Source organism: Pongo abelii, chromosome 11 (genome assembly GCF_028885655.2).
Source record: "Pongo abelii isolate AG06213 chromosome 11, NHGRI_mPonAbe1-v2.0_pri, whole genome shotgun sequence".
NCBI classification, from domain to species: Eukaryota; Metazoa; Chordata; class Mammalia; order Primates; family Hominidae; genus Pongo; species Pongo abelii.
The window spans coordinates 74929565-74954458 of NC_071996.2; the positions used below are offsets into that span (position 1 = coordinate 74929565).

The following is a 24894-nucleotide window of genomic DNA, read 5'->3' on the forward strand; positions in this document are numbered from 1 at the left end:
TACAGTCTGGGTGACTTCCTGGGCAAGCTAGGCCCTCATACTTCCATCTCCATATTGGGACCACATCTGTGTAGAGGCCTTCACCTTAAGCTCCGGGAAAAGCAATATTAGATCTAACTAGACACACTTGTCTGTCTCTAGCCTTAGCGTATTAGAAGGACTTGTTGTATGCTGTGGAGTGTCGCATTCCGATGGCCACTGCAAGTTGAAAACACAAGTGTCTCATTATCCCACAGCCCTTTTCTCTCTCCTTCACACTAGTGTCTGAACAAAGGTTAGGCTGTATTCTTTGGCTGGGTTTCCAGATTTCTCCTCTGACCAGTAGAGAATGAAAAGATCTCTTCTTAGCTTAGTAGTCTCATTTATTTTCTCCACTCAGGAAAAGACATATCACCAGTTAATATCAGAGGTGATAAAGTGACACTTGGGCAAGGTCATACAAATGGCAGATGTCCACACTGTTAATTTTCTCAGAGCTGAAATGCCACCATCTGTTCTTTTAAATGTGTGTGGCACTTCGTATTTAAAAGCCTGTTCAACATATCCCATTCTAGAACTTTCTGTCTACAGAATGTTGTGCCAAACAGGTGGGTCTGGGTGGTAGGAGAATCCTCACAGCAGTACAATACAGTACAATACAGTACAATACAGCACAATACAGCACAATACAGCACAATACAGCAGTACAATAAAGTTTACAATAGAAATTTCTTCCATATTGGGACTTAAGCCAGCTTTTCCAGTAGTTTTCGAAATAGTTCTATTCATAAAAACTCTCTCGCCTATCAGAATAGCATTGATCCTGCCCCTGTTTACCAGGCAGCTTTTCCCTGGCCAAGGCATTCCCTGATATATTAATATGAATATTATAATAACCAGGCAAATGCCTTTTATTTTTACTTTTAATTTTTGGCAGATGATTCTGGCTTTCCATTTTGAAGAGTATAATAACACTCTATTTACGTATATTTATTTTTGATAAATAATAAATTAATAAAATAATAAATATATATTTATTTTTGAGACAGGATCTCACTCTGTCATCCGTGCTGGAGTACAGTGGCAGAGTCCTAGCTCAGTGCAATCTCAAAGCCCTGAGCTCAAGCAGTCCTCCAGTCACAGCCTCCCAGAAACTGGGGCTCCAAGTATGTGTCACCATGTCCAGCTAATTTTTGAATTATTTTTTGTAGAGATGGGGTTCTCACCACATTGCCCTGGCTGGTCTTGAATTCCTGGGCTCAAGCGACCCTCCTACCTCAGCCTCCCAAAATGCTGGGATTACAGGCATGTGCCACCATGACTGACCACAAAACTCTTTTTTATTCTGTGTGTGTGTGTGTGTGTGTGTGTGTGTGTGTTTGTGTGAGTGTGTGTGTGAGAGACAAAGTCTTACTCTGTCACCCAGGCTGGAGTGCAGTGGTGCAATCATGGCTCACTGCAGCCTTGAACTCCCGGACTCAAGTGATCCTCCTGAGTAGCTGGGACCACAGACGCATGCCATCATGCTGGACTAATTTTTTAACTTTTTGTAGAGATGGAGTTTCACCATGTTGCCCAGGCTGGTCTTGAACTCCTGGCCTCAAGCGATCCTCCTGCCTCAGCCTCCCAAAGATCTAGAATAACTGGCATGACTCACTGCACCTGACGCTAAAATTCCTTTTAAAAGGCAGTGGTGCTCTGACCATTTGACATTTTGAAGATGGAATGACCAAAGTGTAGAAAACCCTGGTCTTTGAAAGTGCAAGTGATTCTTCACTCAGCAAATAGATCCAATCCCTCACAAACAAAAATTTCAGTGCAATGCAAACAAAAGTCAAATAGAAAGAAAAGTCAAAGGCATTCCCCTTTGCCCAGCCCTAACAAATCCCGTGTCCTGAGCACATGGCTCAGTTCTCATGGCTGTGGCTCAGCCACACCGGCCAAACCCAGCACCATTGGGGGCCCCTCCCCAGGCCCCATTTGCATGCCAGGGGAGAGACTGGTTTGTTCTGTGAAGACACTGTCTACTCAGGAGCTGAGGCTGTGCCCCTCTTCTGGTGGCTCCTGGATTTACCTTAGCCCAACCTCATGTGCGCCAGGGGTGGAGGCAGCAGCAGGCTGCACCAGGCTCTTGCACCTTCACATATTTACACAGTGGACTCATTCCTTATGGCTGCCATGACAAATCACTACAAACTTGGTGGCTTAAAAACAACTGATGTTTCTCCTGTCACAGTTCTGGAGGCCAGATGTCCGAAATCAAGGTATTGGCAGGGTTGGTTCCTTCTGGAGGCTCTGAGGGAGAAAGCACCCCAGGCCTCTCTCCCAGATTCTGGTGTTTGCTGTCACCCCTTGGCCTTCTTTGGCTTGTAGATGCATCACTCTGATCCCTGCTTCTGCCCTCACACAGCCTTCTCCTCCACATGTATCTACAAATTTCCCTCTTATAAGAATACCAGTGACTGGACTAGAACCCACGCTAATCCAGTGTGATCTCAAATTCACCTGATCACATGTGAAAGACCCCATTTCCAGACAAGGCATATTCATAGCTACCAGGGGTCAGGCTGTCAACATAACTTGCAGAGGGGACACAGTTACACCCAGTACACACATCACAGCCTTTCTAAAGAGCCACAGCATTTTAGAATTGAAGAATAATTTCAAATGTGTCCAAGAGTCAAATGCTGCCTCCCCACCCTCCTAGGTTAGGTGCTGATTACATTCAATCTGTTTCCTTATCAGCAGGGTGAGGAGGACAGTAGTGCCTGCACTGTGAGTTTATGTGAGGATTAGCTGGGGCAATACACATGAAACAGCGCCTGGCACAGAGCAAGCTGCAATGAATGTTACATAATCTTCTAACAGCCTCCAGATATGTGCAGTCAGCCTCACAGAAACCAGTCAGTGCTCCATAGGATCCTTGACAAGAAAAAAATGACTTTCATGCTGGTCTGGAAAACAGAATTAAGCTTTTGGGATCAAGAATAAGTGCTAGTCGGGACCAGGCACGGTGGCTCACGCCTGTAATCCCAGCATTTTGGGAGGCTGAGGCAGGCGGATCACGAGGTCAGGAGATTGAGACCATCCTGGCTAACACAGTGAAACTCCGTCTCTACTAAAAATACCAAAAAAATTAGCTGGGCATGGTGGCAGGTGCCTGTAGTCCCAGCTAGTACAAAAGAAGCTGCTGGCTGCCCACCTAGTTTGTACTTTCCTTGTTAACAGGACCCCTGAGTAGTCCAAGATGCCTTTGCTAGCAGGGCTGGCTAGTGACATCCAAGCAGTAGGGATGAGGGCTTCCAAGACCACTCTTTAAAGGAAGCCTATTCATCTGACAGGGCCGTTTTACAACCAACCTACCACCACCATCCAGGGGTGGGTGTGTGTGTGCGAGCTTTCATCTAAACACAGGGCAGGTTGGTTAATCTTTGAAGTCCCTAATTAGGAACCTATCTTCCAGGGCATGGTGAATACATTTGCAGGGCTCTGCTTGGAGTCCACTCTCCAAACATGGCTGAAGACCACCACTTGAATCTTCACATGGTCTGTTAATTAGCATAAGAGATTTTCGTGGACAAAATGTGGGTTGGCTACAGATATTGTAAAGGTAAAGGCACCTCTCCCCCTGCATTAATGTGGTATTAGAGTGAGATGGCCAGCTTAACCCCCTTTGCATCGGTGTTGTGGAAGGGGCCTTAGTTGTGTTCTGTGCCCCGACAGATAGCAGAGGATTCAGTCACTAATGCCACTGGAATTTGAACTGACTGTGCTGCTGGAGCTTATACATTTTTGTGCCTGCTTATTCATAAATGTTGGTATGTGTGGCAGAATTCCGAATGAAATCTGCCTTCGTTTTCACACACCTCCTCACAGTGAGGTCATTGGGGAGGGGAACTGTGGCTTTTATAGACCTCTAGCTATTGAAGATGGCCATTATCTGCCGAAAATGAACCTGACAGATGTGAATAGCCAGATTGACTTAGGTCAGTTGTCAGCAGCCTGGCTGCCATGTTTGGATGGGCAACTGTCCCACAGTTGTGATTACTTAGAGCAGAAGGGGATATTGGTCAAAGCAGTGGCGATGGGTTCTTTCTCCTGCCAGTTTGGAATTCAGGCTGAGAAACAGGAGTCTCAGGCGCTACTTACTGCTGAAGTGGAGGGAATGTAAGCTCACGAGTGATGAGGAGGATATGTGGATGGCCAGGGAAGAAAGATGGTCTGCCGAGAGAAAAAGCGGGAGTGCACATGCAGGCAGGGATAGAGACCACGGGGCCCCACCAAGGGTCGGGAGTGAGGCTGCAGGGAGCTCCCGTGGCTTCTGCTGGCTTTCCGGTTCTAGGTTTTCAGCTCCTTGGGATCATCTTACTGGTCTTCCTGCCCTGAGGTTCCAGGATACACTCCTGTATCCCTACAATAAATGACTCGCTATTATTGATTAAGTCAGGTGTGCCCATCCGAACTCATTCAGGTGACCCTAATGAAGACAGCACTAAGATCAGAGAGCAGAGGTCACTTGGGGCCAGTTTTGTCAAGTTTAAAGAAGTGAAGACTCTGAAGGTACACAACATAGTCAGTATCCAAGGTAGAAAAGGTGCACACCTATGGCATGCTTCATGGGAGAATAAATTAGTGGAAATATGTTTACTAAAGAGAGTAGTTTTGATTATGTATTATATTAGAGTACATAGTTAAATCATCTACTATGTAAGGCCCCAGCTTTCTTTTCTCTTGATGTAATTAGCTATTAGGTTTATGTTAAGCCTTATTGCTGATTTGTTTTGTTTTGTTTTTAAATCCACCAGCATTTAAAGAAAAGAAAAAGCTGGGCTATAATGGAGAGAACACCAGATTCTTACTAAAACACCTATTCTGGGCAGCCTGGTATAGTGGAAAGCACTAATTCTGAGCTGAGAGGCCCACGTCAAGTTTTGGTTTAGTCTCTTCCTCAGAGTTCTCAGGCAAATAATTTCATCTTGTTTGGGCTTTTCTAGATTGTCTGTAAAACAAAGGGGCTGGAGTAGATATACCTTAAGATCTCCTGTAGCTCCTAAGGGCTATGATGTAGGATGTGCTGGTCATTGTGCTATATTCTGTGGCCAACAGAAAAATGGGGACAATCCCAGGCCCTCATGGAGGTCAATGTTCAGCAGGTGAAATATGCATACAACCTTATTTAGTTTACAAAGGGGCAAAACACTACAGGAAAACATTTCACTTCCTCCAATAATTGTTGACTTAAAATACAAACTTAAATACTTTTGAAATTGGGTGCTGAGAGGTTGATCATCTAAGTAAAGAAAGATCATCTAAAATAAAGGTAAGGCAAGGGCCCAAGAATACCTCCTCTTCACAGTTAGGGACCTTAATTTTCCTTCTTTCTGTATTCCTAAAAATAAATAACCAGATAGGACTCTTTTGCTTCCCCCCATCCCGAATCACCACATTTAACTTTTCAAATGGGAGAATCAGCCATTTAATGGAAAATCTGAATTTCGCATGGAGGATGAAACATAATAAAGGGAGAATTAAATCACAGGGCACCAAACAAGTATCCTCTGCCCCCTTAGAGACACTAGGCCCCTTTTTTGTAGAATTCATTTGAAAAATGGGGTACTGTGTGCCTACCCCACTTGCTTATTATTATGAACATTATCTTTAACACAATAGGCAATCTAATTCTGTTAATGATAATTTAATAATTTACAAAAAAAATTTAATGCACAGGAGATCTCCTTTATCCCCAATTTTTACATGAAGAAATGAGGCCCAGGGAGGTGAATCAGTTAACCTAAGGCCACACATTTGGTGCCTGGCAGATCCAAGGTTAGAACCATCCACCTATATAAGCCCAGAAAATCCAGTGGACTCCGTGGACTACAGGCAAGCAGATTTCTGCAGAGCACGTGTGAAATCGACATAGTGGGACAAAGCTTTTGATTAAACATGGCAGACCTAAGCTTCTGCCTTCCAAAACCCCAACTAAAAATTCTAGTAGAGGAATAAAAAGGTGCCAGTGCACAAAACCAGATACCAACTAAAAATTCTAGTAGAGGAATAAAAAGGTACTAGTGCACAAAACCAGATACCCTGGAAGAGGAGCTACACAGATTTTGAATTGGCTCCATGGTGTAGGCAGATAGAAAGCAGGTGGAGGGGTGGTGATTGGTTTAGTCTTCAGAGGGCATTCCAAGGAGGAGTGCGCCATACCCACCCCTTTTCCTCCCAGCAGAACCTCAGAAAGGTTGAGGTTCTGGGGCACCAAGTGCTGCAGGAGGCAGGAAGGAGTTGGGCAACTGAATGCAGGGGGCTGCTTGGAAGTCTGGAATTAGATCCCTAAGTGTTCTCCCCAACTGGGCAACCACACAATTCCTCTCCCTCCCCTTCCTCTGCCACCTGCTTGCATAAGGCTGGAAGTTTTTCTCTAGAGATGTGGAACCAAAAGCTATGAACATGGCCACATTAGCACAGAGGAGGGCAGGAGTGAGGTTTGGAGCTGGTACTGGGGGAAAGTGAAAGTCAGCACTGACAATGATTGAATGGAGATGATGACACCAGCCAGCCCCTGCCTCTTTGGCAGCCAGGCAGGCATCCTCTCCAGCCAGAGAGCAGGGATTCTGTCTGCCGTGGGTGAACTGAGCTGCAGAGAGAAGACCGACCAAAGTCCATTTGGGGCTCTACTCTGAAAAGGCTGCCTCAGTATTAGGTTTCTGTCAGTGAAATTCACCAGCTGACAAGCCTGCCCACGTGTCTCAAAGCAAACCCATGAATCAGTTTTGGATCTTCGTCTTCAATATGAATGGGCTTGCGAGGGCCACCTGATTCTGGAGGAAAGCCTTCAACATAAAAGAGATCAAAATCATTCAACTGGGAAAAAATACTTAGGAGGAACAAACAATGAAAGGGAACAGAATTAACCTTTATAAACATACAAAAACTTCTTTGATATTGGTAGGGAGATAAGAGAGGGTGCTGTACCCATGAATCCAGAACAGGATGCTTTAATTCAGAAATCATCAAAGGACAAGAAAGAAAGGTCTTAAAAGCCCTAATAAAACAAAAATAACAACAAAAAAAAACTCCCAGAAAAATGAACAAATGAACAAAAAACATGGACAACAGGGAAGAAATGATAAGAAAATGAAAGGATTGGTCCTGGAGGGCTAACATTCACCTAAGAGGAATTCCAGAAAGACAAAATAAAGCAAATGAAAGTGAAAGAATGGGCAAAGAAATATTACCAGAATATTTCCTGTGAATTTGAAAAGACCCACGCCAGCTTAAACCACTTTGAAATTTCAGAAACCCTGAATGAAGAGAAGACCCTAAACATTTCCCTAGAGGGATAAAACAGGTTCTGTTCAGAGGAACAGAAAGTAGAAGGGCACAGGATTTCTCAGTAGCAATCCAGCACACCAGAAGACAAAGGAAGTAAAATTATAGTGCACTCCTGTCCTCAGCATTGAGCAATTATCTAATAACGGAAACACAGAGGACAGATTTAACCAAAAATTATAATTTATCTATATCGAGAGAATAGAGGGAGGCAAAATATGGAGGAAAGTATAAGAAAGAGTCTCCTAGCCTAATGGGAAACTTATTGATGTCCCTACTGGATAAATCAATAGCAGCACAAGCATTTTATTTAGAAATTTGAAGGAGAATATAAGAAACAGCTGAAAGGGGACAGGTCAGGGGAGGAAAGCAGGAGACTGGCTTTGTCTTTTCCATGATAAGACTTGGACTTTCTAAATCACTTGCATGGACTACATGATAAGATCCCTGTAAGGACTTTGAAGAAAAGATTCCTTTTTTAAATTCCCTGATCTGATTGCTTCGACTTCTTGGAGGATGCAGACTGACCCTCGCTATCTTACAACCTCTTCATTAATAGGGGATCTGGGTTCCCCTCACTTGGGGGTATAGGACTTGTCTCTTGGAACAATGAGAAAAATAAGACTCCAATGGGGCTTTATGCCTGTGCTCACAAGGGCAGATAAAATATATGAACTTTGTTCATTGTTCTCATGGGGATATTTACACAGAGTTCTTTTCCCTCTTGCTGTTTATCTTTTGGCTGGGGTTCTAAGTGGAATGGACTCAGGTGGTGAGTAACAGCTGAATCTCATTGTTCCCCTCCCTTGGTGACACACCCTGAGCCTGTAACCCAGCAGCAACTTTCGTGCCATGTCTGCTGTCCAGTGGAGTAAAGCTAGTCTTGCCTTTGATGTTCTACTGGTTGTAAGGATTTTTTTTTCTTTTTTTTTTTCTTTCTTTCTTTCTTTCTTTTTTTTTTTTTTTTTTGAGGCAGAGTGTTGCTCTGTTGCCCAGGTGGAGTGCAGTGGTACAATCTCGACTCACTGCAACCTCTGCCTCCTGGGTTCAGGCGATTCTCCTGCCTCAGCCTCCTGAGTATCTGGGATTACAGGCACACGCCACCATGCCCAGCTAATTTTTGTATTTTTAGTAGAGACGGGGTTTTACCATGTTGGTCAGGCTGATCTCGAACTCCTGACCTCGTGATCCACCCACCTCTGCCTCCCAAAGTGCTGAGATTACAGGCATGAGCTAGTGTGCCCGGCTGATTTTTTTTTTCTTGACATTAACATGAACGTGGATTTGTAAAAATCAATGCAGGACAAGTATATTATGAAGAATGAAAGCTTAGGAGTTAAATGTAATGGAAATAAATCCTTGGAAAAGTTGGAGTGAATGAGTGGGGGAAGCTAGATTAGGCAATGAACTATTGTGGTTCTCTACTGCTGTTTTGTTTTGGTTTGTGTTTTGGATTCTAAGCTATGAGAATCTTCCAATTTAGATTTTAATAGACCTCTTAGAAGTGCTATAGCTCAAGGAAAAGAAGGAATTAAAATATATTCTGCCGATTCTATTTCTTTGGAGTTTGTGTTCTCAAACCTACAAGCAGTGTCTCCTTCCCGTAAATCACAAATTCCTGGAATGCCTCATGAAAGGGTCGTCTTCCTTGGACCTTTTATTTGATGGGAGCCGTGTGCACCACTGAAGGGAGGAAAGGAGGATGCTGCCAACAGTGATCAGTGACCTTCAGGAGAAGCAGAGGCCACGGACCTCCCAGCAAAGGAGTGGCCCTCTGCCAGGACACAGGGCTCCCTGCCTTCTGCCTCGGCTTCCTTCTCCTCCCCTTGGTGCTTCCTTTCTTTTCCCATTAGGGCTTGAAGTCCATTTTCACCTGATCAAGGGAAAGAGCCCTCACAGACTGCACCTCCCAGGAGTGGCCTGGGCTCCACTCCATGAGCTCCCTCCTTCTCCCTCCTCCGCCACCTCCTCCTCCGGCTCCGGCTCCTCCTCCTCCTGCTCCTCCTCCTCCTCTTTTTTCTCCTCCTTTTCTCTCTTTCTCTCCCCCTCCCTCCCCCTTCTCCTCCTCCCTCTCCCTTCTTTTTATAAGATCTAATAAATACATTTTTCAGTTAACTGCTGAATCCTTTAAGGAAAATAGATGTGTACCTCTATAGTTTTGTTGAGACTAAGGGAGATGGGGAATTTATATTTCCTCAACATGTTTTATTTACAATCCTCCTGGTGCTTGAGAAGAAAAACACATGAAGACTGCCCTTGGATAAGATCCGTGCTGAGTTTAATCAAGTGCACTCCAGTCTAGCTCAGCCTCAAACCAGAGTCTGTGGGAGCAGAACTTGCGGTGAAAGCCACGTTTGATTAAGAACACTCATTAACATTTGAAAAGCAAATCCATGTCTCCACTGGGTTTCTACATGTCTGATTTCAAGAAGCTTATCCAGGCCCTGACTTTCTCTTCCAGAAGACCCCTCTCATGACTGTTTCTGCATCTGCCAACAAAATTAATTGCCCTCATCTCTTGCACACTGACAGTCTAGAAAATTCTAGAAGATGCTGGTGTTTTTTTGGTGTTTACCACAAACAAAAGGCCAATGCTTTCAGCAGCTGCCCAGCCAGAGGGGTTTCGGAGTAGTTTCAACAACTCCAACTTGAATTACAGGCCACCTTCTCTCTCTGGGGCTGCCCAATCTTCTTATCAGTAACCTCAGCTTCTGAGGCCAAGTAGGGTATTTTACTTGTCAAAGTAAGTTTGCTTCCTTAAGAAAAAAGGAAAAATAATGCACCACTTTCTTACCTGATGGGAAAATAAATCTTCAGTTTGCAGTTTGGGGAAAATGGTATGGTATTTACATCTTGCAGAGTTTTATGTTGCATTTACAGTATTGCTTACAGAATGCAAAAATTTTCTTGTTTCTTACTTAATGCAAAGAAACCAAGGACAAGAGAAGTTCTGTCCCATTTAGTTCATATAATAGTATTTCTTAAACATAACTGGCATCAGGATTACCTGGGATGCCCAGGCATCCTGATTCCATAGGACCCCATTTAGAGAAACACTGACCCTTGTAAGTGTCACAAAATTGGAAACCGCCTTGAAGCTCTTGAGTCCCACCCTTCATTCTACAGAGGGAAGACTAGTCCAGAAACCTGAAGAGGTTCTCCCAGGCTCCTATATCCCACACAGCTCCTGCTGCTCACCAGAGGCAGAATCAGGCCCAGATTTTGGTCCTGAGCCCTCTAGGTGTCTTGCCCTGCCCAGCAGCCCTGGCTGTTCTGCAACCTCATTTATTTCCTTCTCTCTTCCTCTCGCCCCTGCCCCACAGTTGCTTCTTCCTCCCTGGTCCCTGTTCTTAGTCTAACCAGAACCCTTAACTTGGGTCTTTCCTCTTCTCTGATCTCATCCTACTCCTGGCCCTGCCCATCTTACCATCCTTTCTTATGTTCTACAAAGTTGCATGGGTTGAAGTGATGAGAGCCCTCTTTCTTCTAACTGGTGAACTCCTACTCATTCTCAAAACCGAACTCAACTTTTATTTTCTTTACATTTTTTTGAGACACTGTCAAACTCGGTTAATTTGTCCCCTCTCCTAAAATTTTATATGAAAATGGTATTTTTATAGACAGCACTGTATTTAATTAATTTTTGTTTGGCTTCTAGTGGCTTCTCCACTAGAGCATGAGCTCTTTGAAGGCTGGCACTGTACCCTAATAGATCACTCTATCATTGTATTCCTCCATGACTAGCTATTCTGGTTAAGTATTGTTGTAGGGTGAAAAAAAAACCCTCAAAACTTAGTGTCCTAAAAAATATTATTTAATTGGTACATGAATCTACAATGTGGGCAGGGCTCAGCAGGGATGGCTCATCTGTGCTCCATGCAGTGTCAGCTGGGGCAGCTCCAGTGGGGCTGAAGTATCTCCTTTCAAAATGTCTTACCCACCTGCCTGGCAAGTTTTTGCAAATTGTCAGTTTCTCTCTGTATGGGTTTCTTCACAGGGCAGCTTGGGCTTCCTCATACGATGGTGTCTGGGTTCTAAAAGTAAGAATCCCTGGAGATAAGGCCAAATGTCTCAAACCTTTGCAGCAACAGAAAGAGCAGTAGCTCCTGAGGGATTCTAGATTAGATTTCTTGAATTTTCTCTTTTAGATAGTTATCTATAGTTTTCTCAATTGTTTTCGATATATGAAAGTTTTCATACAATTGAGAAAGAAATGGATTCAGAGAATCCCAAGATACATTCCCTTTTTATTCTGAGACAGCAGTGTGTAGGCCCTAGGGATGAAAGGAAGACTTACTTTTAACAGTATTGCTTTTTGTACACTTTAGGTTTAGCACCATGTACAAATCATATACAAGTATCTATTTTTTTTATTATACTTTAAGTTTTAGGGTACATGTGCACAACGTTCAGGTTTGTTACATATGTATACATGTGCCATGTTGGTGTGCTGCACCTGTTAACTTGTCATTTAGCATTAGATATATCTCCTAATGCTATCCCTCCCGCCTTCCCCCACCCCACAACAGGCCCCGGTGTGTGATGTTCTCCTTCCTGTGTCCATGTGTTCTCATTGTTCAGTTCCCACCTATGAGTGAGAACATGTGGTGTTTGGTTTTTTGTCCTTGCGATAGTTTGCTGAGAATGATGGTTTCCAGCTTCATCCATGTCCCTACAAAGGACATGAACTGTGGCACAAGTATCTATTTTTTAAGTGTTTAAATTATAAAATTAAATTTAAATAAAAATTGTACATAATGGGCATGATGGCTGCAACTTTCAAATGATTCAGAAAGAATAGTAAATGTGTATGAAGATTATGTACCTGTGTATACATATACACATACACAGAGAAAGAGAACGAGGCTGGTTGCAGTGGCTCATGACTGTAATCCCAACACTTTGGAATGCTGAAGCAGGTGGATTGCTTGAGCTCAGGAGTTGGAGACCAGCCTGGACAACATGGTGAAATGCCATCTTTACAAAAAGTATAAAAAATTAGCTGAGTGTGGTGGCGCATACCTGTAGTCCCAGCTACTCGGGGGGCTGAGGGCAGAAGGATCACTTGAGCCCAGGAGGTGAAGGCTGCATTGAGCCGAGACTGCACTACTGCACTCCAGCCTGGGTGACAAAGTGAGACCCTGTCTCAAAAAAAAAAAAAGAAAAAGAAATGAGAAAGCAAGTGGGCAAAATGTTAACAGTAGGTGAATCTGGGAGAGGGTGCACATGTGTACTTAGTGCTATTATTCTTTGTGCTTGCAAGTTTTCTGTAAGTTTGACATTTTCCAATAAAAAGTTTTCAAAAATCACGATAAAATGAAAGTGGGCCACAGCTGCTGGGCTACCAGCATAATGGCTTGTTTTTGGGAAGGAAGAGTGTTCTGAGCCATTCTCTTTGTTACTTGCTTGATACAAATTTAGGTTTTCATTCACAGACCCTTTTAAAATCATTTCCTGGAGCAAATTCTTTGATGAGTTTAACAATAACAATAATTAGGGAGAAAATCATGGTTAATGCAGTAATTATCTCAAAATTGGCAGCATCAAGTTTAGCTGGTGACATCATGAACGGTTCTATGAACTTTGAATGTGTTGAACTTTGTCTCCTTGGTTTTTACATGGCAAATTCCATAAGAGAGGAAAGGAAACTTACATTTACTTAGCATTTCCTAACACAGGCACTGTGCAAAGGGTTCTAAATAGATTATCTCATTTACTGCTCTCAAAACCCTATCAGACAGATGTTGCCATTCCCGGTTTTACAATTCAGGAAATGGAGACTCATGCAGTGGTTGTCTCAATGCTGATGCTCTTGGCTGCAAGTAAGAAACTTCTATTTGACTAACTCAAACAGCAAGGGTGTTCATTATCTCACATGACACAAGTCTGGGAGCAAGAAGAAAGGATTGAGTACATGCCAGGGATTCTGCTAGCCCCAGCAATATGAAGATGAGTAAGACCTAGCTCCTGCCCACGGGGAACTCACATAGGGATAGAAAGGTAGTCAGATCCACAGTCTGTGGATTTGTTCATAGTTCGCCATTAGCTGGTAGTCTATCTTTATTTTAATAGACACATGTGATTCTTATTAAATGAACACATGGCTTACAGACAGCTATTAAATAAGTCATTGCTTTTTAAGAGAAATATTTGTTTGTGCTTCAAACCAATGATGTATTTTCTCATCAAGATTAATAATATTTCCGTATATCTACATATGACTTTATTGGCTTGCATTTTGTATAATCTTACATCATCTTGCTTTTTTGGCCTTATTTGCAAATAGGGCAATTTTCTGGTCATAAAAATCATGTTCGTGTTAGACCAAAAAAACAGTTTGAGTCATTTTAACACTTTTATTACGAAAAATATTTTTAAAATAAGTATTTCATCTATTTTATTGCAGATAATTCTTTCCTTTGCACAAAAACTATCATTAGTCTCATGAAAAATAGATGTGTTTAGAACTAGCCCCATGATACATCACTGACATTCTTCAAAAGTTCACATCTGATATCCTGTTCAAATTCTTGATTTTTTTTTCTCATAGTTTTCTACAAGCCTCTCTTTATTAGACTCCAGCTTTTGTTGTTTTCTACTTTTTCTTAAACTTGTGTTGTAGAAAGCACATTGGATTAGCAACCAGGAGACTTTAATACTAGTTTTAGTTTAGTACAATTTGTTCTGCACTTTGGCCTCAGCTTAATAAAACAAGATGTTTGACCTGGGTCAGAGATGAAAAAAAAATTTTTTTTCCTCCCTGCAGCTCTAACTCTGATTGGTAGTAACTGCCTGAATGACTTGTTTGCATTTCCAGGATAAACCCTATTTGGTCATAATGCATTGTCCTTCTTATATGTTTTTGGATTCAATTTGCTAAAATTTTGTTCAGAATTCTTGAGTCTTATTTATGAAGCATATAGGTCTGTAGTTTTCTTGCAGTGTCTTTTTCTGGATTTTGTTATCATACTAATTCTGGCCTCATGCAGTATTGGAAAGTATTCTCTTCTCTTTACTTTTCAGGGAGAGTTTGTGTAGAATTGGTATTGTTTTTTTCTTAAATGTTTGGTAAAATCCCCAAGTGAAGGAATTTGAGTCTGGAGCTTTCTTTGTGGGAAGATTTTAAACTACAAATTCAATTTATTTAACAGGGCTATTTAGGTTATCTGTTTCTTCTTGAGTAAGCTTTTTTAAGTGGGACTAGGGCAGTATTTGGTCTACGGTTAATTTCACCCAGTGCCAAGTGAAGGCCCTTTTGAGTAGTCTACCTGATACCCTGTGAGTTATGAGGTCTGGCTGGTGAGAACAGGCATTGTTCCCAGCCCTAGGTGAGCTCCCTGTACTCCTTATTCCTTAATTTTTTTCAGGTAATTCTTTCCTACTCTCAGGCAGTTTCTTCTCAAGTATATCGAACAAATAGTCAACTGAATATTTAGGGGGATCCTCTGCAGATTTCCAGAGTCCTCTTTCTGCAGCTCTCTCCTCTCTGGTATTCCACGCTGTGAGCTCTAGCTACCTCGGCCTCCCCAGTTTCCTCTACTCAGAGAGACAGCTGACTCCATCTGGGTTTCCCCTCCTTGCACTGTGGCCTGGAAACTCTCTCAATGCAGTAAGCTGGGAAAATCTTAGGGCTCACCTCATCTGTTATCCCATCTTTCAGGGATCACTGCCCTTCATTGCCTGATGTCCAATGTCTTGAGAACTATTGTTTCATATATTTTGTCTGATTTTTTGTTGTTTTGAGTAGAAGAATAAGTTCAGTTTCTGATCCTCCATCTTGGTCTATAATGGACATCTCCAGATTGGATAATTTTTACAAGTTCATTTAAAATTGTGATTCCAGACCTTCAAAATCACCTTCTTTGGGTGATTTTTAGATAGACTTTTGTTACTTAAATTATGTTTTTAATTTTGTGTTTGACAGTTTCTTCATTCTAATATCTGCTGTCCTACAGATAGGTTTTGGCATTCTGCTTGCTTCAGAAAAATCCAAAGCACTTCCACCTGTCTGTGTGTGTCCCCTGGCATGGAGGAGGGCAGACATCCACCATGTTCCACAGGTGACCCTTCTGAGGCGAGAGGAGTATGTGATTTGTTCAAGGTAGAATATTTCAGTAGTAGCAGAATTCTAGAAATTGATTAAGTTACTTGACCCTTGGGTCAGAGAACTGAGCCACCCTCTTTCTGCATAAAGTCACCTTTTGGGTACCCAGGACATTTTAATCTTGTTGGCATTCAGTCTGCAAATAAAGCTGACTCACAAGTAAATCCATTAAATACATTTTAAAAAGAATACTTGGAAGTTTCATGTCCTGCTGATGTCTAAAATTTCAAAATCAACTAGTCGTTTATTTTGGTAAAGCAATCCTCTTCTAAGCATTTCTTCCATAATCCGGTTGCATCTCAGGGAAATAATATAAGTTAACATTCTATTTTAATTAACTACTTAGATTTTTTTTCTCCTATAATAACAGGAACAGGTGAAAACCCTCGTGTCAGTAAGCAGGGTATAAAAGGTGGGGAAAAGCATCCTGAGATGGCTTTACCTGTGAGTCAGCTTTATTTGCAGACTGAATGCCAACAAGATTAAAATGTCCTGAGCACCCAAAAGATGACTTTATGCAGAAAGAGGGTGGCTCAGGTCTCTGACCCAAGGAGTAAATCACCTTAATCAATTTCTAGAATTCTGTTGTTACTGAAATGTTCTACTTGCAGAAATCACATACTTCTCTGGCCTCAAAAGGGTCATCTATGAATCAGGGTGGATGTCTGCCATCCTCCATGCCAGAGGACACACAGAGACAGGTGGAAGTGCTTTGGATTCTTCAGAAGCAAGATGCAGACACAAAATGTGTGTAGGATGCATTGTCAGCTTTTTGCTCATGATTGGAACAAGGCTGCAGACTTAATCAAGTTTCATCCCTCTGTCAATGGATGAAGAGTCACCTTGGGGACAAGAACAAGATCTCATTTAGTTATCTAGGTATTTTATATGACACTTGGTTTTTTAAGGAAGGGATGATTTCTGCATTCCTGTGGACTTCTTTCTTAAAGTCAAGCTGAAATGAAGTCTCAGAATCCTTATGTCATTTTGTTTTCTAAACAAGTAAAGTGGAGGTCAATGGCTCCAGGGACCTTTGCCACACAAAAAGAAACACCGGGTCAGGTGCATGGGCTCATGCCTGTAATCCAAGCACTTTGGGAGGCCAAGGCAGGTGGATCACCTGAGGCCAGGAGTTCGAGACCAGCTTGGCCAACATGGTGAAACCCTGTCTTTACTAAAAATACAAAAATTAGCCGGGTGTGGTGGCAGGTGCCTGTAATCCCAGCTACTCAGGAGGCTGAGGCAGGAGAATCACTTGAACCTGGGTGGCGGAGGTTGCAATGAGCCGAGATGGTGCCATTCTACTCCAGCCTAGGCAACAAGAGTGAAACTCTGTCTAAAAAAAAAATTAAAAAAAATAAAACAAATTTTAAAAAACACCCCATATTTGTGCTCCCAAAGTGGTCACTAAACTTTGAAATCCATCTCACAGAGTTTGGTGGGGTGGGAGTGGGGGGAACTAAAATTCCATATGGAAAGGAGGTGGAAGGTGGTCCATGAGTCTCTGGTTTTAGGTATCCTTCATAGGCAATTATCCTGTCTACTATTGGGGCTTGATGAGGTGAGGTGAAGTCAGGGCAGAAGAAATGGACCCCTGCCTCCAAGAAATAATAATCTTAGTCATTAAGTTAGCATTTTCACAATCTTTTACCTTTTTTTGACAGAAATCTAGAAGACAAGACCCAGAGGACACAGGGAGCACAATTATTCCGTACTGCAAGGCATAATTGAGTCAGACTCACATTGATGTACATCACTTTCACTGGGGGACTTTTGTAAAACATCAGATTTCCAGCCACTACTCCAAGAGATTCTAATTCAGAAAGGCTGGGATAGGGCCCTCAGCCTTCATTTTTAACAAAGACCCAGCGTTTCTGATGTCTACCTCACTTTTAGAAAGATTGACGTAGGTCTTTTAAGCTAGAGTCAGTGACTCTACTGGATGGTCCAAGTGTTTCCTAGGAGAGAAGCTTTTCAGGAAATGGGAGAACTGTAATAATTGAGGGACAAAAAAATAACTGAGGCCGGGCACAGTGGCTCACACCTTTAATCCCAGCACTTTGGGAGGCCAAGGCAGGCCGATCAGGAATTCGAGACCAGCCTGGCCAACGTGGTGAAACCCTGTTTCTACTAAAAATACAAAAATTAGCCAGGCGTGATGGCGCATGCCTGTAATCCCAGCTACTCAAGAGGCTTAGGAATGAAAATCACTTGACCCCTGGAGGCAGAGGTTGCAGTGAGCCGAGATCATGCCACTACACTCTAGCCTGGGCGACAGAGCGAGACTCTGTCTCAAAAAAATAATAATAAAATTAAAAGAATAACTGAAAAGATCCACTGGCAGGCAAACATGGAAGGTGATTCTGTAAAGAGAAGAGGGTGCTGGGACTCTCTGACGACCACAGCTTCCTCTTCTCCTGTGGTCCCTTGTCCTCAAGACTCAGGCATGGGCCACTCCAGGCTCTGGGTGAAACAGACAATGTTAAGATGGTGCAGGTGTCACAGAGAATCAGAATACCCTCTGTCTTAGTAGGAGGACTTGGAACTTGATCATGTTTATCCGCCAAACAAAAGCAAGACCTGTGACTGAAGTAACCAGTGGCCAAACTTGTACAGCTGTCCCACAAAGAGAGGTGGCAGCAAGGGCAGCCAGAATGTCACGGGAGAGCCCTGCCTGTAGATAATGAGCCAGGGTGAGGTCTGAGCTTGGCAACCTTTCTGCTGGGCACTCGTGAGGCCTGCTGGCAAAACCTCGCATGCTGGAGCTGGGAGCTGGGCCAGGCTGGCCTGTTCTATTAGATTGGGAGACAAAGAAAAATCTAGCCAAGGCTAGAAGGTCTTACTTTGGCCTAGGGTCATTTTTTGGCAACCACACTAGGCCTTGGTTTCATATGGACACGGAGGGAGCTGTGTTAGAAGGGAGCTCCCTGAGGGTCCTCCATGCCTTCTTGTTCTGCGATTGAATGAAATAAACAGGACAAAGTCCTTGGTGAAGTGGAAGCTGCTCCTCACATGCACATTTTTGGGTCCCCAATGTGATCTCGGCACCTTGCTATTCAATAGGCACCATACACTTCTTTGGACATGTGTTGGGAGGCAATGAAGGCAACCCTCAGAACATGCGATAGAGTGGGTGGTGCCGTGTGTGAGTCTATGTGTGTCTCTGAATGTGTGTGACTGTGTGTGTGAACGTGTGTGTGTGTTTCTAACCTAGTTTTGCTCATGAGGAGCTGCCAACAGGAAGAAGGAAGGATTATTTTGCCACAAGGAGAGCTTGAGTTGTACAAAGAAATCTCTTTTTAATGCAGTTGCTGGATTTTGTTTCCAGGAATACAGGCCCTTACCCAGGCTTTGTAGCTCCTGCTCCAGCTCCTGCCACCCCAACCCCTGCTCACACACTCTTGTCACCCAGACAATTCCCTCTTGTCCCCTCAACAATTTTATTCATATGGATCCTCAAACAGGTTCCTTTCTCATGGCTCTTCCATGAAAATCTCTGAACCACACTTGAGACCCTCATTGGCCAGGAAGCCACTCAGGGCCTCTCTGGCTTCTCTTGCAGGCTCTGTTTGTTTCCTCATCATCTGAGGTGCAATGGTAAACTCTTCCCAAAGCAGTCTTGCCTCTTCTAGTGACTATTTGCTCAGGCTGCTGTCTCTTTTGCTTGCTGCTATCAAGAAGGGCCTTTAAAAATACTATCTCCCAGGAAAGATGTGTCAGGCTGAGCTTGGCATCAGTGGAGTGGCTGTGGACATTCTGGAGAGATGAGGTAGAGTGAGGAGGGGGAGAGGCAATGCTTCTCAGGCCTTGTAAGGACCAGAGAGCAGAGAGGAGCAGAGCCTGAGGCAGAACAAGGGTAATGGATGGGCTTTGCAGGTCTGGGCAAATCAGGTTAATGTTGCTGTGTGTTTGTACTTTCATCAGAGGTGTTATGAACTCCAGCAATTTAAACATACTTGTTTTATGCTATCTTCCATAGCCAGAAATGGCTTATGGATTATTGACTGTTTTTGATTATCTACATCTGTTTTTATATGAACTGGGGCATGTTTATGCTGAAGTCCTCATCAAGACTATTTGGGACGTAACAGCAAATGTACCTGAGCCAGGGGAAGAAGAAAGGGGGAGTGTCTCATAGGATACAAGGCTGTGTCACGATGGTAGGAATGTTGCCGAGGCCCCACAGGAGTCCAGAACCAGAAAGGACAGAGCATCCGTGGGCAGGGCAGCCATCTTCTCAGTCTCTGTGGATAGGGACACACGGGGTCTGGTGACTCTTTGTCTCTTGTTCTATTTGCCCTCCTTTCTCTTCAGAGATATAGATGGCCTACATTGCCTGGGTTTACAGGTGCTCTGAATCACAATTTGATTCTCAGGAGAGAGAATTTGGCTTAGCTTGGTTGGGTGTCCACTCCTGGTCCAACTTTCTCTGGTAGAGCGGGGGATGGGTGATGATGTGTAAATATGGCCACTGGGTGCCATAGCTGTGGGAGGAGGTAGTTCTCAGAGAAAGCAGGTCACTGTGGGCTGGAGAGATGTCCCAGATGTGTCTATTATAGGTGTTCAAAAATACGTGTAACCTCTGCGTGCCTTTTTCTTTCTCTCTTAATACCCACATTAATAATTTGTTCAGCTGGTTTCTCCTCCATGTTGAAAGTTCCTGGAGGCCAGGGATTTGGTCTGTCCAGTGCTAGAAGCCAGCAGGTTGACTTATACAATCTTCTGCATCTTATGAGAGTTTGCAATAGAGAATATAAGCAGGATATTTCACATCTTTTCAAACATATGCTTCACCGAGATTACACACATCTTGTTCTGTTCTAAAATTTAGAATCAGTAGAATTTTAAAAGACTTGTGATTCGCACAAGGATGAGACTTGTTCCTAATCCAAAATTACAATAATATTGTAAGAGGCTTTCTCTGATACTAACCTAGGGGAAAAGGGCAGCTGTTAGTAGTAAGAATGTTATGAGCTTCCCCATCTGGCGGCCAGGTTCAAGGACTTCACATAACGACCTGTACCTGGAGAAATTAAGTAATGAAGAAACTAGGAGACATGCTTTTGCGGGAATTGTTGGCAGAGCTGAGATACAAATGAGATCCTCTGCTCAGATCTTGTGCTCTGGCCTCTGGTTGGCCCCTCGTGGGTATCAGTGCAGACAAGATTGTGTTGTGAGATGTTCCTCATAGGCACAATGCCCTCATAGGCAAGAAAATCAACTTTGGGGCTGCTTGCTCTTGCAAACTGTGTGACCCTTCTAATACAATACAACCCCCAGGCAAAGAGAGTTCCATTTTAGAAAAGAGACCAAATTATCACAGCAAGCAATATTATATCACTAAAGTTGACCAAAGTTATTTGACCTTAAATATTTGTTCCCTGTAACCACTTAAAGGAGCAAGATACTATAGAGGAATGAGTTAAGCTCCATATAGCTGAGAATACACTGATAAAGTTGTTGATGGCTATTTTTTTTTTTTGTCATTGGTTGGTCGTCTTGCAAAAGTTGTTGATGGCTATATATATATATATTTTTTGTCATTGGGTGGTCATCTTGCAGGTTGCTTCTGTCAAAAACCTTTGTTTCAAATTCTAATATTTGAGTTGTAGGCTTGGCTTATTGACCCTGTTCAAGAGAATGAATACGTATCAGTTCCACAGAAGGCAAATTTAGATTCAGACAGCCTTAGGTGAGATCACAGCCCCTGAACATAACTGTATATAGCAAAAGGCTGATATCAAGCTCTGTGCTGGTAAGGCAGGTATCTGTCTTGTCCCTAGCACCACTCCTGCATCTGGAACGCCTAGCACACTAACCCAAGGAAATGCTGACACGTCTCACTCACTCCACTATCCAGCTCACCTAAGTGACCTCAGAGGTGTCTGCTGATCCTGGTGATGAGTCGTCGTCCCTGTCCCCCGCCTGTCCTGGAGGCACCCTGGAAAGCCACAAATAGGCCTTCGTAGCAGCAAGAGGCAGCAGAACAGCACCACTGCAATGTTGTCATCACTCTTGGTATCTCAAGCTCTTTCCGTCCTCAGCCCCTCTGTTCAGGTTTGGGTCCTTCAAGCTGATTCTCAAGTGTGTCCCCAGTGACAAGAGCCAGAGGTGCTGCTGTATTCATTGCAGCAATTTTAAGGCAAGTCAAGAGTGATTCAGGTTCTTTCTGTTGATAGAAGGTTGTGAGGAAGATGGTGTGGCAGGCACTGTGAAGGGCTGACCTTGAGGGTGTCTGGAGTAGGAGTGTTGTGTAGCTTGTGTGCTCAGGAGCAGGCAAAGGGAAGATAAACAGAGATGAGGATGTGGTTGGTCAGGCACAGTGATCCTCCCTAACGACCTCTATCTCTATATCCTATCATCAGCATCTTGAGGCAGGGAAGGGCTTGAAATGTCATATAGTCCAGTAATCTACCCGATACTTGTATGCTGTCTATTCCATACCTGTGGTGGAATACTTCCAGGGGTGGGCAACTCAATACCTTCCATAGCAGTCTGTCTCTGGAGACGATAGCTAGAAAGTGCTACATGTCCAAAAGTAGGGGAATGGTTGAATGTGTAATGTCCATGTGGGATATTATGCAGCTGCTGAAAATATCTTCAAGGAATTTGAAAATGATATGTAAAGATACTATAAATGCTAAGTGAGAAAACCAGGAACTAAAACTATTTATAATACACAATTCCACATTTGTGAAAATTTGTGTGTAGGTATATGTGCTTATAGAAACATATGTATATTTGCATCAGAAAGACTAAGCCAGGCTGGATGTGGTGGCTCATGCCTGTAATCCCAGCATTTTGGGAGGATGAGGCAGGAGGATCATTTGAGACCAGGAGTTGAAGACCAGCCTGGGCAAAAAAGCAAGAGCCCATGTTTACAAAAAATTAAAAAATTGGCCGGGCATCATGGCACATGGCACTTGGGAGGCTGAGGTGGGAGGATCACTGGAGCCCAAGAGATTGAGGCTGCAGTGAGCTTTGGTCATGCCATTGCATTCCAGCCTGGGCAACACAGTGAGATCCTGTCTCCAAAAAAAAAAAAAAAAAAGACTAAGCTAATCTGTGGGTTGAATCACAGGTAACTTTGTTGTGGTAGACACTGTTGGGGGCAACTGAAAAGCCATCTCCTTATCCTTGCTAGTCTTCTATTGTATAGGCTGGAAAAGCGGATAGTTTTTTTCTAGCCTCTCTTGCAGCCAGAATTGGCCATATAATCCAGTGTGGCCAATGAAATATACAAGGACATCTAAGAAATTATTTTCTTTTCTTTTTTTCTTTTGAGACAGGATCCCATTGTTGCCCAGGCTGGAGTACACTGGCCTAATCACAGCTTACTGCAGCCTTGAAGCGTTGGACTCAAGTAATCCTTCCACCTTAGCCTCCCCAGTAGCTGGGACTACAGGCGCTCGCCACCACACTTGGTTAATTTTTGTATTGTGTGTAGAGACAAGTTTCTGCCATGTTGCCCAGGCTGGTCTTGAACTCCTGGGCTCAGATGATCCACCCACCTTGGGATCCCAAAGGGATAGGATTACAGGCGTGAGCTGCCGCCACACCTGGCCCAATTATTTTCTTTTCTGACAAAATGATAGCACCATTAAGGAAAAGGTCCTCTTTGCTACCTTGGCTAACCTCTTGCTGTCACCCTCCTCCCTCACTTGAGTGCAGATTTGTGCTGTTAGAACTTCAGCAGCCATCTTGGGACCATGAGGCCACAGACAGAAGGATGAGGCCAACACTGAGGATGGTGGAGAAGAAGGTTGGAGAGCCTTAACCACAGGCTACTTCTAGGCTTCTTTTTAAGTGGCAAAATTTTTTCTTTGGTTAAGTCATTATTAATCAGGTTTTCTGTTACTTACAGTTAAATCAATACTAATGGGCTCATCGGGTTTCTTCATTATACATTACTCCAATTTCTCCCTGAAGTATCCACTCACTGTCCTGAGTTCACTCCTCAGAGCCAGACATGACAAGCCCAGTCTTTCTCCATACAGCAGAATTGTAGATGTTTATAGAGAATTCTTGAGTCACTCTGAAGCTTATTGATGTGGTTTGGATGTTTGTCCCCTGATCACATGTTGACATGTGATCCTGAATGTTGGAGGTCATGGTGGAGCCTGGTGGGAGGTGTTTGCTTCATGGAGGCGGATCCCTCATGAACGGCTTGGTGTGCCCTCCCAGTGGTAATGCCTTCCCTTCATGTGAGATTTGATTGTTAAAAAGAGTCTGGGATTTCCTCCTCTGTCTTGCTTTCTCCTCACCATATGACACACCTGTTCCGTGTTTGCCTTTCACCATGATTGTAAGCTTCCTGAGGCCCTCATTCCAGAGGCAGATGCTGGTGCCATCCTTCTTGTACAGTCTGCAAAACTGCGAGCCAAAATAAATCTTCTTTCCTTATAAATTACCTGGTTTCAGGTATCCCTTTTTAGCAATGCAAAATGGACTAATACTCTTGTCTTCTCCAGCTAAACAGCACTATTCCTACATTATGCAGTCCGGGGTTCTGTGAATCACGCTAGCCATTTATTCTCTGAATGCACTCTGGTTTGCATCCTTCTAACTGGACAGTAGGCAGACCTGAAGTTGATATTCCAGGGGTCTAACCAGGAAAAATGGAACTGATTACCTATTCCCTCCTTTGCATCTCATTTTTCTATCAGAACAGCTTCAAATTCAGCTTTTCAGGTGCCCTCATCTGAGTTAAACCCCTGACCCATTTTCATGTGTTTTGCATGGACAGTTTGTTTTATTTTAGTTTATTTATTTATTTTATCTCAAGTGCAGGACATTCCCTCATCCTTATTAAGTTTTCTCTTATTAAATTCAGGCTGGCATTCTAGCTTGTTGAGACTTTTGGGGATTCTAATTGGGTGTTTGCTGTTCCTTTCAGCTTCCTGTCCTCCACAAATTTGATAAGCATGCCTCCTCTGTCTTCATTTCAACTCCTTGATAACAAGTGCAACCCAGATGTCAGTTGACGTCACCCTGTCCTTTGAGATTTAAAATAAAATTAACTTGAGCCCCCGTCACACATCCTGTGGGAAGTCGGAGGCCTCCTCCCAAAGATCTTTGCAAAGCTTCAGGGCTTTCATGGTCACTTGTGGTTCCAAGGCCTCCTCCAGCTGGCCTTGGGCTCACACACACCCCACCTCTGGCTGCTCTCCTCTTCAGCCCATGCCAACCAGACTCTTTCCTTGATTTCTTTTTTTTTTTTTTTTTTTTGAGACGGAGTCTCACTCTGTCGCCCAGGCTGGAGTGCAGTGGCGCGATCTCTGCTCACTACAAGCTCCGCCTCCCGGGTTCACGCCATTCTCCTGCCTCAGCCTCCCCAGTAGCTGGGACCACAGGCGCCCACCACCACGCCCGGCTAATTTTTTTGTATTTTTAGTAGAGACACGGTTTCTCCATGTTAACCAGGATGGTCTCGATCTGACCTTGTGATCCGCCCGCCTCGGCCTCCCAAAGTGCTG

At 43.5% G+C, this 24894-nt stretch overlaps 1 long non-coding RNA gene across 2 annotated transcripts in view; it reads left to right on the top strand.

Moving 5' to 3' along the window:
• Positions 1-18416, top strand: part of LOC134759549 (uncharacterized) — a 44786-nt gene extending 26370 nt beyond the window's left edge. For both annotated transcript variants that reach the window (XR_010135881.1, XR_010135882.1), the window contains exon 4: positions 17083-18416. This is a non-coding gene — a long non-coding RNA (uncharacterized LOC134759549). The remainder of the gene's footprint in view (positions 1-17082) is intronic.
• Positions 18417-24894: the final 6478 nt, after the last annotated feature.